The sequence below is a fragment of the Bos indicus x Bos taurus genome, chromosome 5 (assembly GCF_003369695.1).
Source record: "Bos indicus x Bos taurus breed Angus x Brahman F1 hybrid chromosome 5, Bos_hybrid_MaternalHap_v2.0, whole genome shotgun sequence".
In the NCBI taxonomy this organism is placed as follows: Eukaryota; Metazoa; Chordata; class Mammalia; order Artiodactyla; family Bovidae; genus Bos; species Bos indicus x Bos taurus.
In genome coordinates this window covers 119,985,616-119,991,928 of record NC_040080.1, presented here as the reverse complement: position 1 = coordinate 119,991,928, position 6,313 = coordinate 119,985,616, and the positions used below count along the sequence as shown (strand labels likewise).

The 6,313-nt window shown below is 46.4% G+C and overlaps 1 pseudogene; it reads left to right on the top strand.

The window, feature by feature from the left end:
- The first annotated feature begins 620 nt into the window (after positions 1-620).
- LOC113893598 overlaps positions 621-6,313 on the top strand; it is a 28,680-nt pseudogene continuing 22,987 nt past the window's right edge.

Genomic DNA, 6,313 nt, shown 5'->3' with positions numbered 1-6,313 from the left:
GTGGAGTTTAGGTCTCTTCAGAGTCACTCATTGACTTGTGAAAAGCTCTTTGGAACTTCTGAATCTATTTCTCAGGTGTAGGGTGTTCAGAATCTGAACGTAGGAATGAGGTTAATCATGAGACCATGTAGCTGTAGGAAGATCCAAGCAATGTGGCTTTGGCTTTTCAGATGTTGAAGGCTTCCCTAAGAGCATCATTAAAACATAAGAGATGGAAAGGGAGAGAGAGATTCAGAAAAGTTTATTAGATCACCCAGAATTTCCAAGGTAAACTCTGCGACGGTCAAGTTAGATTTCTGTGCCACTTGAGTGTAAATGAACTACTCATAAAAGGCAAAAATGTACGCTGAATACTCATGGCAATTGACAGCAATCATTCCAAGAAGGCCATGTCTGGAGCGCACTTTGTGCCTGCAAAGCTTCCACCTGGTCCGTGCGCAGGGCGCCGGAAGAGGGCTGGGCCGCCTCTCCCCACACTGACTTTTAGGCCGCGGACCTCCGCGCTGGCGCAAACACCGAATTCCGCCCGGGGGCTCCCGGTCCAGCGCCGACTGCGCTGTCTCCCCAGCACAGCGCAGCCCTGGACGACTTCCTGCCTCCGCCCCTCCCACTGCCGCCCACGCCCCGGCCACGGAAGAGGGGTGGACAGGAGGCGGCGGTGGCCGGCCCTCCCGGTGCCCTTTTAAAAGGTTCCAAAGCGAGGCCCCTCAGGGGGATCTTGGCGGAGGAGGGAGCAGCACGCTGAGCTTCCGCATCGATGCGCAGAGCCGAGAGCACCCGGCTGCGCCTCCCGCTGGTGGGGCCTGGCACTTCGGCTTCCCTGACGCTCTCGCTGCTGCCGCGGGGCTCCCCCTTCCCCCCGCCATGCGCCCTGGGTAGCGCGCCTGGGGCGCACAGCCCACCCGGCGGCTCTCACCGCCCGCCCTCGCCGCCAGCATGCTGCGCCAGCTGCTGCTCGCCGCAGTATGCCTGGACGGCGGGCTGGAGGCCACCCACGGCTGCTAGCTTCCCTCCAAGTGGAGACCCCCGAGCGAGGGCTGCCGAGCTGAGCTGGCCGAGATCATCCTGTACGCCAAGGTGCTGGCGCTGCATGAGGAGGTTCACGGCCTGTACAATGACCTGCCCTGCCAATATTAAGTCAGCCACGGGGGGCTCTTCTACTCCGCTGAGATCAAGATGGATGCTGTGCGACCAGGCGTGGGGCAGCATGCTCGAGGTGCCCGGGGGCTCCAGGCTCAACCTCATCGGCCTGGGCTACTTCTCCAGTCACTCCCACACCGTGGTCCAGGATTACTCCTATTTCTTCTTCCTCAGGTGAGCCTGCCACCTCTCGCCCATACCATCCCTTTGGCCACTTGGCATGACCAGCAGAGGTACCTTTATCCCCAGCAGTCTCAGGAACTCCTCCAGAATCATGTCTGGGCGATGTTAAGTGATGCCCTGGTCTCCCCTGGTCTCCTTCACATTTTCTGCTCTTTGGTGCTCCTCATGTTGAGTCTACAGAGATCTTGGGTGCCTCTGGCTAACACTGTTGGAAAAACAGGGATGGCTCCCGTGCTTGACCAGGGAAGAGTGTTTCAGGCCAAAGCTCAAGGTGGTTTCCAGCAACAAACAGCCTATTCCCAATAGCAGAGGTTTATGCGGTGGGTAATGGGGGAAGAAGGCCCTGGTCACAGCGCTCTGAGGACTATGGAGGGCAATCGGACAGGAGCCCTCTCTGGTTGAGTTCCATGCAAGTTGGTCTGTGATGCAGATGAGATGCCTGTGGATAAGAGTTCAGGAGATGGCATCTCCTGGAGTTTGAAATAAGAAAGTGAACCCTAATTGAGGTGGAATCCTTATAGACGAGGAAAGCTATATTTTAAAGTGGATGCCTTGGGAGTTGTTTGGGATGGACAGTGGTCAAAACTAGTCCAAACACTTTTGGAATCAGATGGTTGTTGGAATTCTGGGTCCGTTCTTCCTGTCATTTTGAGCAAGTTACTGTCCTTGTCAAGAACCTCAAGAGCCTCACCTTCATAATGTGACAAACAAGGTTGGTTGAGATTAAATCCTAGTAACAGATACAGAACACCTGGTGTAGGTTAGATTAGGAATGTGTAATTACTCAATCCTGCACACCTGCTTAAATGCCAAGAGGGGACTGGTGTGGAATGCAGCCCAGCTGTCCTCTTGTTTCACTCAGATTCGCTCATATCAGCTGCCAGCAGACCTCAATGCCAGGCTCTTCCAAATAGCAAAAGTTTATAGAGGAAGGGTCTGGGGGCAGGGGCATTAAGGGATTGGGAAGGTGCTCACAGGGCTTTGAAGAACAGAGAGGTGAATTAGACCAGGCCTTGTCTATTGGAAGACTCCTGGAATCTTGTGAAGTTCCATGAAAGTTTGTCATGTGGTCACAATGAAATGCATGTAAGTCAGCGTTCAGGTTATGGTCTCAACTGAAGTTTGCAATACAAAACAGCAGGTGGAACCCTATTGCATTGGTTCTCTCCAGTTGGAGGAGGAAGCTGATACAGAGGAACTGGAGGAAGCTCAAAATGGAATCTAAGGGATATTGATTGGACAATAAGTCCCAGTATGTGGCATAGCATTAAGGGTATTTGGAATGGCCATGACCTTGGTCTGCAGACTAATTTTAGCTCTTGAGATTTCACATCACTGAGAAAGAAGACAGAAGGTTCCACAGAGGGGCCTCCATAAGCTCACAGTAACACATGTTTTCCATTTTGAAGCCAGAATATCTAGGTTTAGAATACAAGGCATGCTTTGTGTTGGCTAGGGTAGTTTAGCCAGATTAAGTTGAATTTAAAAAAATACTGGAGAAGTACAGTTTCTCCACTTTCTCCAGGCAAGGAATGAGAGAGTACCTTCTTGATATGGAGAAACTTAGATTTTTGCATGTCTTTATTTAGGGAAACCAGCTCTAAAACTATTCAACAAGAAAACTTTATTTTCCAAAGTAAAAAGAGCCACAGTACTTAAGAAGACATTATTTTCTTTTCCGGTTTTATAATGAAATACAGGTTTGTCCACTGGCTCTCTGGTGGTCAGCCAGCTCTTTCCTCTTTTTCTTTCACTTATTTATAAAACGTTAGGGCAGAGATACAGAGTCTGACAAGATTTCCATTTCACAGGGCTGTGTTGCCCTGATGTGTACTAACAACCACATACAAATCATTCCTCTGTTATTCTGGGCCCCTTGGAGAGGAGAACAGATTCTGGTCAGTGTCACAGGAGAAAGTGGCAGTGGAGACTCCCTGGTGAGCCCCCAAATGCCTACTTTGGGCTGGAGTGCCGCTTCCATCTCTCCTTTTCCTTCTCTTGACTTCTCTATCTTGCCAATAGGTACTTTATGCAGGGTTCTGTAAAAATGTTAAGTTTTATACTGTGCTTACTCTGTGCCAAATACTTTACTTACTTTAAAAAAAATGCATTCCTTACACCACCATTAAACAAATAAGGATGCTGTTGTCACCCTCATTTTATAGATTGTACATTTAAGCTTAAGAGAATTTTAAAAATTCATTGTGTGTCAAACAAGAGACAAGTAGCAGTGATAGGACTTGAATCTTGAGTCATTGCAATTGGCTTTCCTTTGCCCAGGAAACAAGGAACACTCCACTAGGAGAAGGAAGGCGGCTTGGGAGGTACACAAATGTTCACCCGCACCCATCCCCCAATTCACATGTTTTGAAAAACTTAAGGAGAGACACGTGCAGTGTGAGGTACAGAAACAATCAGAGAGAGTGACTCCTCTAATGTGAGCCATGTAGATGTGTAATTGGAAGCTGCATGTAAATCAGAAGTTAGAATATGCCCTCACACTGCACAAAAATATCTCACAATGGTTTAAAGACTTAAACATAAGACATGACACCATAAAACTCCTAGAAGAGAGCATGGGCAAAATGTTCTCTGACATAAATTGGACCTTTGTTTTCTTAGGTCAGTCTCCCAAGGTAATAGAAATAAAACCAAATATAAACAAAGGGGACCTGATCAAACTTACAAGCTTCTGCACAGCAAAGAAAACCGTAAAAAAAAAAAAAAAAAAGACAACCTAAGAATGGGAGAAAATATTTGCAAATGATACAGTAGACCAGGGCTTAATATCAAATATACAGACCATACAATTCAACAACAACAACAAAAAACAATCAAAAAATGGGCGGAAAACCTTAATAGACATTTCTCCAAGGAATGCAGATGGCCAGTAGACACATAAAAATATATTCAGTGTCACTAATTCTTAGAGAAATGCAAATAAAAGCTGCAGCCAGGTACCACCTCCTATCAGGCAGAATGGCAATCATCAAAAAAAGAACAAATAGCAAATGTTGGAGACAGTGTGGAGAAAAGGGAACCCTCCTACACTGTTGGTGGGAATGTAAGTTGGGGTAGCCACTATGGAAAACAGTATGGGGGACCCTCAGAAAATTCATAGGACCACCATATGATCCATCAGTCCCCCTCATGGGCATATCCCTGGACAAAACTCTGATTCAGGAACATACATGCACCCCCATGTTCATAGCAGCACTATTCCCAACAGCCAAGATATGGAAACAGCCTAAATGTCCCTTGATAGTTGAATGATTAAAGAAAATGTGGTACGTATATATGAACATTACTCATCCATAACAAGAAAGAAATAATGTCATTTGCAGCAACATGGGTGGAACTAGAGATAATTATATTAAGTGGAGTAAGTCACAAAGAGAAGAATAAATACCATATTATATCACTTATATGTGGAATGTAAAATATGGCACGAATGAACCTATTTACAAAACAGAAACAGACTCATGCATACAGAGAATTAACTTGTGGTTGCCAAGGGGAATGGAAGGAGGGAGACGGATGGACTGGGTGTTTCCAGTTAGCAGATGCAAACTGTTACATTTGGAATAAACAACAAAGTCCTACCTTAGCACAGGGAACCATATCCAATCTCCTGGGATAAACCATAATGGAAAACATATTTAAAAATGTATGTATAACTGAGTCACTTTACAGCAGCAATTAGCACAACATTGTAATTAAACTCTACTTAAAAAATAAAAAGACGTTTTATAACTGGCAACACTGTCACAGTCTTCTGTTGACTCTCGATTCAAAATGGTACACCCCATGGGTGTCCAGTCTACAGCTCTTGCCTCCTTTTTTTCCATTAGGATGGATGAGAACTATAACCTCTTGCCTCATGGAGTCAATTTCCAAGATGCTATCTTTCCAGACACTCAAGAGAACAGAAGGATGTTTTCTAGCATTTTCCAGTTTTCAAACTGTTCACAAGGGCAGCAGCTGGCAACTTTCTCCAGTGACTGGGAGGTCCAATAAGACACTAGGGTAAGAATTGGCTATACCCTGTGCTACAGCAAAATAATAAGATAGCTATCACTCATATGATGGAGAAGGCAATGGCACCCCACTCCAGTACTCTTGCCTGTAAAATCCCATGGACAGAGGAGCCTGGTAGGCTGCAGTCCATGGGGTTGCTAAGAGTCAGACACGACTGAGAGACTTCACTTTCACTTTCATGCATTGGAGAAGGAAATGGCAATCCACTCCAGTGTTCTTGCCTGGAGAATCCCAGGGACGGGGGAGCCTGGTGGGCTGTCATCTCTGGGGTCCCACAGAGTCGGACATGACTGAAGCGACTTAGCAGCAGCATGACTCATATGAATGTTGAGAGCAAGGGAGTCAAGAGTCCTCTTCCAAAGTCCAGATCAAGAAGTATTTTTCACCCTCTCCACAGCCCTCCCAGAAGTTAACAAGCACTGCTCATAAACTCTGGAGTCCTCAGGCTGTAATGTGTGGCATGAGGTTCCTCACAAAGTGAGGGGACAAGATGGGCTAAAGGTTGGCATGCTGTGCCTCAGTTTCCTCTTCTGTAAATTGGAAGCCATTGTAACATCTGTATCTTAGGGCAGATGCGACATGATTTAACTATGTAGGGAATGTCCATAGGTAAAGCCTTTAGTGAGGTCTTTGAGAGTAAGCACTCAATACACTGAGCTGTTATGACTACTTCTATTGTTGATTTCAAATACTTATGTATGTTTTTACTTGGCCCTGCTGGGTCTTAGTTGTGGCATGTGGGATCTTCAGTCTTCCTTGCAGCATGCAGGATCTTCAGTTGCAGCATGCAAACCCTTAGTGGCAGGATATAGTTCCCATGGAACAGAAGGATCTGGATGACTCTGGGCATGAAGATAGAAAAGGCATCGTTCAGTCTGAGGCAGAGGCCTGAGTTGTGGGGATATTTCGAGGACTATCGCTTTCTCTGAGCAGTGTCGTTGTTGCACCTGAG